The sequence below is a fragment of the Haliotis rufescens genome, unplaced genomic scaffold (genome assembly GCF_023055435.1).
Source record: "Haliotis rufescens isolate VD_foot unplaced genomic scaffold, xgHalRufe1.0.p SCAF_22, whole genome shotgun sequence".
Taxonomy (NCBI): domain Eukaryota; kingdom Metazoa; phylum Mollusca; class Gastropoda; order Lepetellida; family Haliotidae; genus Haliotis; species Haliotis rufescens.
In genome coordinates, this window is record NW_025963913.1 from 10,301,028 (window position 1) to 10,313,273 (window position 12,246).

General features: G+C 35.8%; 1 protein-coding gene across 3 annotated transcripts in view; it reads right to left on the minus strand.

The window, feature by feature from the left end:
- The window catches only part of LOC124146385 (RNA polymerase II-associated protein 3-like), a 399,479-nt gene that overhangs the window by 221,953 nt on the left and 165,280 nt on the right, over positions 1-12,246 (minus strand). The gene's annotated exons all lie outside the window — the stretch shown is intronic.

Here is a 12,246-nt window from a genome sequence, read left to right on the forward strand (position 1 = left end):
TAAATGTATCTTATACGGCATAAATATCTTAGTAAGAGAAATGCTATCACCTTTAATAATTTGGACCCCCTCAAGGGTTGCAATGGGTGATACTCCCATATAAATAATACTGCAACGTCGACGCTCATGTATCTTAAGCCATTTAATTGATAGACCCGGTAACATTTCGAAGGCATCTTCCGGTGCATCCCCAAACAAGACTTCAATAATAATTGTAGACGATATTCAGTAGCCACTCGATTTTTGCTTCGACCATAGTCCATTTATTACCATCATTGCAAGTAAGATAATAGGAAGTGTTTTTATTGAGTCTACTAACGTCGACATCACTTAAATCTCCTAGATTACCCGTGAATGTAACTTCTTTCCACTTGTATACATTATCTTGTAAGTGTAAAGCGTATAACTTGCCATCGACATCACTTAAATCTCCTAGATTACCCGTGAATGTAACTTCTTTCCACTTGTATACATTATCTTGTAAGTGTAAAGCGTATAACTTGCCATCGACATCACTTAAATCTCCTAGATTACCCGTGAATGTAACTTCTTTCCACTTGTATACATTATCTTGTAAGTGTAAAGCGTATAACTTGCCATCGGTACCGGGTTTACCCAATCCCTCTGTGTCTCCGAGATCGGAAACCGCAATTGTATTACATTGTCTAAGGTTATGCGATCCAGGGCCTAATGAATCAACCATTATTTATAATATGGAGTGTTACACTCAAGTATCCTATATGTACAGATTGGTGTACATCTAATACAGAAATTTTGAGGTCTGAAATAATACCACGCTTTAATTTTTTATATTGTAATGTTGAGAAAGATTCATTCTACCGCTATTATATTTTTCATCTTTGACTGGAATAGCTCTCAGCAGAGTTGATGGACTTTCTAGTTGAATATTATCCGTTGTACTGATCTGATCAAGATGGATGCACAACTCTTTATAGGGAACTAAATCGGGTAATTTAATTCCATGCTGTGTTTCGTTGGGTGGTATTATTGGGCTTAGCCAATAAAATCCAAGTGTATTTTTCTATGTTCTTTTCAATAAATATTTGATTTTCTCCACAGTTTAAAATCAGCATCACATTCGACTCATTTTGTGTGAGACTAACTCCCAAAGGCTTAAAAATTTCATCATTGAGTGAGCATACGCATCAGATATAAAGCGAAGTACTCCACCTAAATAAATCTCATTATTATCTCTCGCAGCACTTATACTGGTCCACCGCAGGTAATACGTTACATCGCATAGAGCGTCTTCAAGTTGACCAGCTGAGTTATCGATAGTATGAAGCAGTATAATAGACTGGCCATTTGTTATTCCCGGGAGTGTAACATACATATCAAATATACAAAGATACTATATCATAACTTAAATATGAAATCGAGTTACATTACGAATCAGCCGATTTTAGTAAGTGCCTCTTGTGCTGAGTTTTTTGTTAAATTCCCTGATATCTTTGAAAAATACAGGGTCATGGCAACAAGCGATAAAATGGTGCATGACTGGTTCCACAATCCGATGCAGTTTTGGCAGAACCTATTAAACTTTGCCATATGGTGTGCCACAACAGGATGTGGTGTATCTCTTTATGCCCCAGGATTTGAACTAAATAAGTCTGTTTTATCATTTCACGTGTACTATCAGATCAGACGTATTCTTAAAAAAATTAGTGCTCCATTACCGCAGGATAGAGTATGGAATTCCACAAATAATCCATACAATAGATGGGCATTCTAATGTATTTGTCAGGAATTTAATGTTTCTACAAGTAAAGATTGGCGTATTAAAGGAATTAACCATGGTTTAGGCGTTCCTTACACAGGGAAAATAACCGTCAAAGAAGAAAGCGATGATTTATTTAAAGAAGATAACAAAGGTCCGTTTAATGCAATTAAGTTGTTGAATACGAGCAAACTTTACATAAGAATGTATGATTTTTTACTAAAAACCCATCATTGGTATAAAGACTGGGCACTTTCGAATAATGATTGGAGAGGTGATATTATGAGTTTTAAGAGTGGTTTAATTTATATCATTACAAACTGAATGATACCGCAAATGCTTGGAATGAATTTCTTAATGATAAATCAGAAAATAATTTTACTAACCCATGAGTTGTAAGAGTTAATGAATCAATTAGAACTTATGTATGGGCAATTCTTGGTGCACAATCGCAAACACGAACGGGAATAATCGGTTCTGGGACGGCGCTCAATGCACAAAAACAGTTTGTTGCAAACGTAGAGGATGCTATTAATTCACCAGTTGACATGTATTACAGTACGCTCAATCCAAAGTAGACTACGTTTATGCGCCGGGACTATACGTGTCTCCGAGTAATATGGAACTTAAGATCGGTCAAGTGATCGGTCAAGTGATCGGTTATAATAATAACATTGTTATTGCTTCCGATCAACAAAAATCAGGTATAAATTAATACAGAATTAATAACGCAAACAAACACAGGTGAAACGGGAATAGTCAAGCCACAGTCACCACAACAGCCATCTACTGACGCATCTACTGATGCACAACCACATATTACAGCTAAAAATCAACAACATATCGATGAAAAAACAGCGCTTATAGTAGGTGGAGTGGCGGCTGGTTTACTCATGATTTGGATAAAAAGCTCTTAATGAACTGATTTGGATAAATAGTCTTTAGCGGATATGTACAACAGCCCAGCAATTGCTACGATCAGTGCCCACAAGTTTTGACTAAGCCAATTGGCGGTCTCAGCTAATAAATTCAAGAGCCAGGAAACAATACTCCCTATTAAACTGGGAAGTGCAGACGTGGCTTTCCAAGCGAGCTTTCCCATTGCTTCTCCTAATGCTTTTAATTGCTTTTTAATCCACTCTTTTACACCATTTTTAGCACTAGGAGGTGTGGATGGTGTGGGTGTTCCGCTGCCACCGGTTAACACGAGAGTCAAAGTTGATATAATAAATCCCAATGCGGTTAAAATACTGGCAATGGTTATCCCCTGTTCTCTGAACAATGTTTTAATTTTATCAGCCAGTGTGGTGTCATCGTTCAGGACTTCATCGATAGTTTCTCGAATTCGACTGATTTGTGAACGAAGTGCCTTTCTATTACTGGAAGCAGCTTCGAGGCGAGCCGACCTTTCGTCTTCTAAGTTACGCTATCTTTCTGCAACGCGGCATCTACTGAATTCATCACCCGCCTGTTCAAGTTTTGTTTTCTCATAAGCTATATGCTTGTCGTGTTCAGATAGCTTGGTGATATTATTGATGAGTTCTCCCCGCATTGTTTGCATTGCCTTGTCAAGACCTCGTAATTCCCTAATACTGAACTCCGAGTATGGTGATATCTGTAAAATCGAATTATTGTAGTAGGTATCCAAGATTTCTCCGAGTCTGTCCGAGGCCAGCTTCGAGGTTTCTTCCAAATTATCTTTATCTATAGTACCGAGTTCAGTATGCACAGTCTGAAGAACCTTAATAGTCTTTGTTGAGACGCCCAACGCTTAGTGTGTATTCGTGCGTGCGTGATTCCTGTGCACCCTTTCGAGTTGAGTTGATTGGTTCAACTGTGTCATATGGCCCTGTGACGCAGGGGTAGCATTATGCAGAATAGACTGATTTTTTATTCATGCACCAATTGTCTTTAAATGTAATATCTAGTTGTGTATGACTGTTTAATAATCTCATACCAACTTTGACTGGAATAGGTCTGATAGTTTTTCAGATATTGTAGTAAATGTCAGTACCTTAAATTACCTTCCAGACTATAGATATATATCCAAAATGACTTATGTTAGAGAGCTGAAAGCTTTGGCAAAACAACGTGGTCTACATGGATATTCTCGAATGAGAAAAGCTGAATTTATTGATTTACTCGGTTTGGAATACAACAAACCCCAGACTGTTAGAGAACTCAAAGCTCGAGCCAAAAAAAGTGGGCTGAGAGGTTATTCTCAAATGAGAAAAGCTGAATTGATTGATTTACTAGACAATAATAAATCAGTTGATGTTGATGAAAATAATCAACCCGTTGAGTTAAAATTTGTACCCACAGCCGGCGTTGGTAAGTATCTAAGAGGTTGGAAGATGGATATTAATTACAACATGGATGTTAATGATGTTAAGCCCATTGTATTGAACAAAATTAACGAGGAGTTAGATGATTAAAATAGTATAGAATACCAGCTAACAGTTGAGTAAAAGTAACGCAGATGATAGCACTGAATATACCGAACCTTATTTCCGGAGAAATCAAGAAGTTATAACCGAATCCGATACTATAAGCGCATCATAAGATACATCAATTCAGAGGATACAAGAAACTTTAGAATGCTGGACTAATAGAGGTTCGGATTGGGATGTGGATAAAATCGATAGTTTAAATTTAGATATAGCAAATTATATGCCTTTCAAAGGTGGATCTTATATAGATTCCCCCGTATTATAAGAAAAAAAAGCCATAATTAATGTAAAAAATAAAGGTGATGGCTGTTTAAGAATGATAAGATCTGCAAAGTTCCCCGCAGACAAAATCCAGATAGACCTTCGAGCTATCCTCAAAACGATGGACTCAACTTTGATGGTATAAACGAACCTACACCAATCTCACAAATTGATAAGGTGGAAAAGCAAAATAATTTAGCTATAAATGTTTTCGGACATTCTTCTAAAGGAATTGTTGTACACAGGATAAGCTCCGCCCCAGAACATATTTCCAGAATCAATTTATTTCTGATCGAAAAAGATGGTAAATATCATTATACGTGGATAAAGAGTTTAAACAGGCTATTATGCAATCAAACAAAACATGCAGGAAAGAAATATTTCTGTGAAAGATGCCTACATAGGTACAGCAGACAAGATCTATTAGAAGCGCATAAAGAAGACTGCAGAGGTGTTGGACAGACTGTTATCAGGATCGATATGCCTAAAGAGGGAAAAAATATATTAAAATTTGAACATTATTGTAATCAAATGCCAGGACTGTACATAATTTATGCTGACTTCGAAGCGCTTATCAAACCTATAGAAAATACCGACCGAAGTAATCAATGTACAAAACTCAAGAACATATTCCTTGTGGGTTTGGATATATAGTTGTAAGGTATGATGGGAAAACAAATCGCCCTTGATTTACAGAGGTCCCGATGCTGCGGGAAAGTTCCTAGAATATCTACAAAACGAAGAGAGAATAATCAGGGAAAATTTATCGCGTAAGAAAACCCATGTGTATGACGAGGGCCTATAAGAAGTCAACGAGTTGTCATGTTTGTTATAAACCCCTGAATGGGGATTCCGTAAGAGATCATTGCCACGTCACGGGTAATTATTGGGGAGCGGCGCATAACGAGTGTAACTTGAAATTAACAAGTGCAAAAGTGAGTGTGGCTCACTAATACCCCCGACCCGCCTAGTGAGTCAGAAGTTAGAAATAAAATAGCTAGGATAGGGTTAGGGTTTGAAAAATTCATAAAAAAATCGAAAATTAATAAAAACAATTTTTTTCTTTTGACTGCACCCTTCCATATGACACAGATTATATGTACTAAGTTTGAGATGAATCCACTGAAAAGTTTAAGAGAAATCGCGTGGACAAAGTTTTCGGACGGACATTAGGGTTTAAAAAATTCATTAAAAAAATCGAAAATTAATAAAAACAATTTTTTTCTTTTGACTGCACCCTTCCATATGACACAGATTATATGTACTAAGTTTGAGATGAATCCACTGAAAAGTTTAAGAGAAATCGCGTGGACAAAGTTTTCGGACGGACATTAGGGTTTAAAAAATTCATAAAAAAATGGAAAATTCATAAAAACAATTCTTTTCTTTTGACTGCACCCCTCCATATGACAGATTATATGTACTAAGTTTGAGATGAATCCACTGAAAAGTTTAAGAGAAATCACGTGGACAAAGTTTTCAGACGGACGTTAGGGTTTGAAAGATTTATTAAAAAAATGGAAAATTAATAAAAACAATTTTTTTTCTTTTGACTGCACCCCTTCATATGACACAGATTATATGTACTAAGTTTCAGATGAATCCACTGAATAGTTTAAGAGAAATCGCGTGGACAAAGTTTTCGGACGGACATTAGGGTTTGAAAAATTAATAAAAAAATGGAAAATTAATAATGAATTTTTTTTTCTTTTGAATGCACCCCTCCATATGACACAGATTATATGTACTAAATTTGAGATGAATCCCCTGAATAGTTTAAGAGAAATCGTGCGGACAAAGTTTTCAGACAGATGGACGGGCGGACAGAGGGATGGACGGACGGAACCTTGGTGTAACTTTATAAAAATGAATTCTCAAACAATACCCATCCCCGTTGTGTATCACAACCTTAGAGGATATGATTCTCATCTCATCATGCAAGCTATCTCAAAGACCAACGGCGGCTTAACATGCATTCCTAACAATATGGAAAAATACATATTGTAATGGAACGGCCAAAGACTGGTCGATAATTACTTGTCGACAAATTACTAAAATAAATGGATGCTGCCACCAGTCACAAAATGTGACAAAATAAATACCAGAGTTTGGAGAAGAGGTTTAGCGAAAATATATCACAAGGATCTACAAAGTTACGAATGTCGAAACTAGCGAAATGCAGTAGGGTCACACAACAAGTAGGTAAAGTTCAATAACGAGTTTATTAATTATTCAATGAACTGAAAAATCTTGTACATGGTCTCGAGATCGCGATACTGGCTTTGAACTGTACTGGAAACATCTGTCACATTGTGTTTCTAGAATCCGGTACTTGTCTGTATCCCTCCCACGATTGATATATCTGAACTGTTAAAACAATTAAACTGTACAATAAACTTTGAAATTTGAAAATGTACAAACTTGGCTGCAACCGGAACTGGATCCATGTAACTGTAACTGTAACTTGTATGCTTGAATAATTACGATCTTGGAATATTCCGTCGGAATGAATCCGGAATGGCTGTCGGAATCTCGGAACTGTCAGACGTCATCCGGACGTCAACAAAACGTCATCCGGATGTCCACAAAGGTAAATAATCACTAATCCACATTCAAATACTTAGAGAGCAGACCAAGTATTAATTAATATTAGCCATTTAGATTAAAAACTATACAATAAAAATCTCTTAGAATGCGAAAAATATAATTTAGCTGTGACGTAACCCTGGAACCCTACCTTGCTTGTCAAAGTCAAAATTGCCGCCCCGAAGTTCACCTTGACAGGTCTTATTTATAGGTGACGTAAGGTCACATGATACGCAAATGTGACGTCAGAAAATCCAAGATGGCGACTGTAAACATGACTGACGTGACTCGAGTTGGATTTTACTGTTATACTTGATTCTGTAACTTGGAAGAACACTGCTTAAAGGTATGTGAACCTTATTACATACACCATGATGCTGGTACCATAGTTCAAATTAGTGTGAAGGCTGGGAGTTGTTCCACTGTCATAAAAGGCTGTAAGTGTGATCTTTGAAGTACCTGTTAACCTTGCTAGAACAGGAATTTTTGTTACAATATCATTCTCGTTGACTAAAACTATACATTATACGGACAAGGATGGGAAAGCCAGAATAAAGCAAAGTAATGGACTTAGATTCATAGACTCCATACAGTTTCTGTTATCTTCCCTCGACAAATTAGCTAATGCGAACAATCTGGATGACTTTGCAATACCACGGTGACGGTGTGGGATAAATTAGGTTGTAAGAATTTAGGTGATTATCACGATCTGTACTTAAAAACAGATGTACTGTTACTCGCCGATATATTCGAGATATTTAGAAAGACATGTTTAAAACAATACGGTTTGGACCCGGCATGGTACTATTCATTGTTCTTCTGCATTGTTGAAGAAGACCGGTGTAGAACTAAAACTACTCACCGATTATGATATGCACTTGTTTATTGAGAAAGGATTAAGAGGTGGTATATCGATGGCGGTGAAAAGGTATTCTAAGGCTAATAATAAATTAGTGGAAGGATATGATCCGAGTAAACCCAATACTCACATATTATATCTCGACGCCAACAATTTGTACGAATGGGCTATGATTCAACCTTTACCCATGGGTGGTTTTGAGTGGATCCATGTGAATGATATTCACAAGGTTGATGTGAATAAAGGGTACATACTAAAAGTTGACTTGGAATATCTAACAGAGTTACATAAAGACCATAACAGTTATTCGCTAGCTCCCGAAAGATTCATGGTTAATAAAGACTGGATGTCGGAATATCAACACTCCTTGATGGATAATAGTAGGTTAGCTAACGTAGAAAAACTCGTACCAAATTTGATGGATAAGACAAAATATATAGTTCACTACAGAAATCTCCAGTTGTATCTATCGTTAGGTATGAAATACACAGAGTTCTAAAGTTCGATCAAAGCCCTTGGATGGAGCCCTAAGGCTGAACACAGATTTAAGAAAGATAGCTACCAGCGATTTTGAAAAGAATCTATATAAGCTCATGAATAACTCAGTATTTGGTAAAACTATGGAGAATCTGAGGAAGCATGTTGATGTTAAATTAGTCAGATCTAATGAGGAAGAAAGACTTAGGAAACTTATAGCCAGTCCGGCTTTTAACAGAAGCAAGATATTTGATAACGACTTAGCCGCACTACATATGCAGAAGAGTAATATAAAATTCAACAGACCGGTGTACGTTGGTAATGAGTATTCTTGATTTATCAAAACACTTAATGTATGACTTTTATTACAACGAACTTAAGAAGAAATACGGTGATAGATGCAAGGTGTTATATACCGACACAGATTCTTTGTTGATGGAAATACAAACCGAGGATGTGTATAAAGATATGGCAGAAAAAATAGATATGTATGACACGAGCGATTACCCAAAAGATAATCCACTGCACAGCGTAGTAAATAAAAAGGTGTTAGGTAAGATGAAGGATGAATGTGCTGGGACCCCTATAGCAGAGTATGTCGGATTAAGACCTAAGATGTATTTTATAAAGAAGTCCGATAATGGATAGATAAGAAAAGCTAAGGGTGTTAAGAAGTATAATGGCAAAAAAGCATATCAATATTAGGATTAAGAATGAACAAGACATCATTATCCCCATTAGATACAAAGAGATGGATTGAGAAAGGATGGTGTAGCTACCTATGCTTATGGTTATGGTGGTAATACTGGGAACTATGAGCAACTCTTCTCGTAAAAATGCCCTGCCTGGTCCATCTTTAAGATAATAAAGAATAGGCTCTCCTTCTTTTGTAATCAACGGACTAATGTTACCACCAAATCGGATAGTTGCGCGACGTAGGCCTCCTTCGAGTACACAGGGCTGGTATAAATATCTTACGCTTACTCTATCAGGAAGTTTTTGTTCTTTGCCTCTCCTCGGTGCTGAAGATTCGGAAGTCACAGATTTAATCTTAATCGTATTGGATGGTTTCTTCTCATTCACTCTTCTCATTAATCTCATTACTTCATTATTCAGCGCTGATACAACAGCTGCTAATCATGTCACCCATTCGGTTGATTTTAATCGTTCTGATTTCATTTCGATCCCATACTGATATCCAAACAAAGGTTCCGCTAATGTCCGGTTAAATCTTTCAACGATAGCTTGACCAGGTGGGCCTCTTTTTCACCATGCCTGCTTTGTTAACAGTTTAGTTACTGATCCCATAAACTAGCGACCAGGATCTACTGGAAATAACTTAGGCCATTTTAGTGGTCCGTGTTTATATATGCGGCTCAGTGCATTAGCTACTTCTGTTGAATCTTTCGGGGTTAATGGCTCAACCTCTATGTACCGACAAGCCACATCCACTATGGTTAAAGCGTATTTATACGTTTTGCGTCTTACCTTACCATGGGGAAGAAACAAGAGGTCAGCCTGATTAAATTCATTCGTTGTAAAAATATCAAACTTCTTCCTCAGGATATAACGCGGTGCGGTAAGTATATTTGCCACATCGCTTGTTTCTTTAACCCAATCCTTGGCCACATCTTTAGATACCTTAGCCGCGGTGGCTAATTTTTTTATTGCTCCTATACCTTTCCAATATCCTTGTGGGCTATAGTAAATTTTATCCATTACTAATTAATATTGATGTTTCTTTTAATATTAGTCATGACTATTGTTGAATTGCATCAGCGTTTACACATAAAAAATTCCCTCTGTAGTAGCGGTATAGGTATATAAATCTGGCTCCAGTGGAAGTGAGCCAGAATCACCATTACCTATACTACTGATAGGCAAAAATCTGTTGATTACATTTCACAGTGGTTCATGTTCCTTAAGGGGAGACATGCATGGGCATCACTGTCAAACACTCGAGCATACTGCAACCAACCTGGAAAGTCCTGCCAGACTAATTACACAGGATTCCATTGGCAAGAACTCTGAAAAAATTCATAAGGTATGATATTTCCATGTACCTTTCTTCAAGAGAACCGAACTGCAAGAATTGTCAATGTATGTATATATGTGCCCTATTCCTTTTTCAAAAGATAACATTCTCTTGTAAATATATGGCGAACTCACCAGCTTAAGTGCCACCCTGGTTCTTGTGATTGAACATACAAAAATCTCATTCCTATTCATATTACAATTATATGTAAGAATTGTTTTGTTTGGAAACAAACCACTTCATACACAAGATAAATGTCTGTATGAGTTGTGTATGCATATATTCATAAGGACCATTATTTTTAATGGAATACTAATCTTAAATAACGACATGAAATTGTTACTTATTCACATATTTGATGTTCATGTGAAAGATAATAATTCTTGAATAAAATATGTTTCAACTAGAGATAATACACATACACATAATCATTGTGGCAAAAAATAGCTACTAAATATAAAAAATATAACTTAAAAGTTGTAAACAGCTGTAAATGATTTAACATTAACAAATATATCATCAATACACAATCATGGCGGTCTCTATATTGATGGAATAAATTTTAAATGCTCCATGAAATTGTTCTAAAATCATGCTAGAATTGAAAAATGTATTATAAAAAGAAAAATTCTTTAAAGGGCAAGTTCACACGAAAATAAACCTATTTTTCTTGTACTTTTTCATCATGAAAAGCATTTACCTAGTAGTTTCAGAGGCAAAACAATAAAAATATCACAAGTATCTAATTTATTTTATTCATAAAATCAGTTCATATTTTTCACATTTACTGAGAGTTCTATTTCCATAATAAATATACCATGGCTTATGCCCCTTGCAATATGACGCCTTCGGTGCCAATTGATAAAGGAATGACGTCATAAGACTTTATTAGACCCGTTTCACGTGGTGTAGGTCGAGGTGTATCAGTCAGAGGTTCAAGTATCAAGCTTGTTACTGATGGGAGCGACATCCAGACAGCACAGCTAACAACAAGTGCACCTGTAACATTATTGCATCAGGTTAATATTATAGTATTTAATATATTATATCTCTAAATTTACATAATTGGTCCTAATCACCACAATGGTTTAATAATGTCTGAGTTCATATGTAACAGAGTTATACAGACTGTATTTTGTTATGAAATTGAATCTTTACCACATGAAATAAGGTGTAAACATTTAGAACACACTGAACACAGGTTAAATGGTTGATCTGCATGTGATTATTTCCAGTTTTAGGGGGTGGTTGTTATAGGCCAGGCATTTTGCTCAAATAGTAATGTCATGAGGTCCAAATTTCCAAACAAAGATTTACAATTTCAATTTTTTTTTATTAATATTCAACAAGTTTTACTTATAGTTTCTTAAATAATATATACATGTTGAATATTAATAAAAAATATTTGAATATATATATATATATATATATATATATATATATATATATATATATATATATATATATATATATATATATCTATATTGATAGTGATAGTAAATGAGCTTTTTGTAAACATTTTACATATATCTGGTCCACTCAATTAAACAACCCACTGTTTTTGATAATTAATTATATATTAAACATCTTTCTTTTAGTTTGGAAACAGTTTCTAAAAAATCTGGCCTCATAATGGATGATAAATAGTTTCCCTGCTAAGTTGCAATGCATATTCTATGAATGGTTGTCAGAACAAACCAATAACCAATTATCTATTAAATAGAATTAGTAATAAGCCTACTGCAGTAACTGGTTTCAAACACTAAACACATCAATGGAGTGGTTTTGTTCGGCTGGTGCTGGTGCTGGTGCTGGTGCTGGAGCTGGTGCTGGTGCTGGT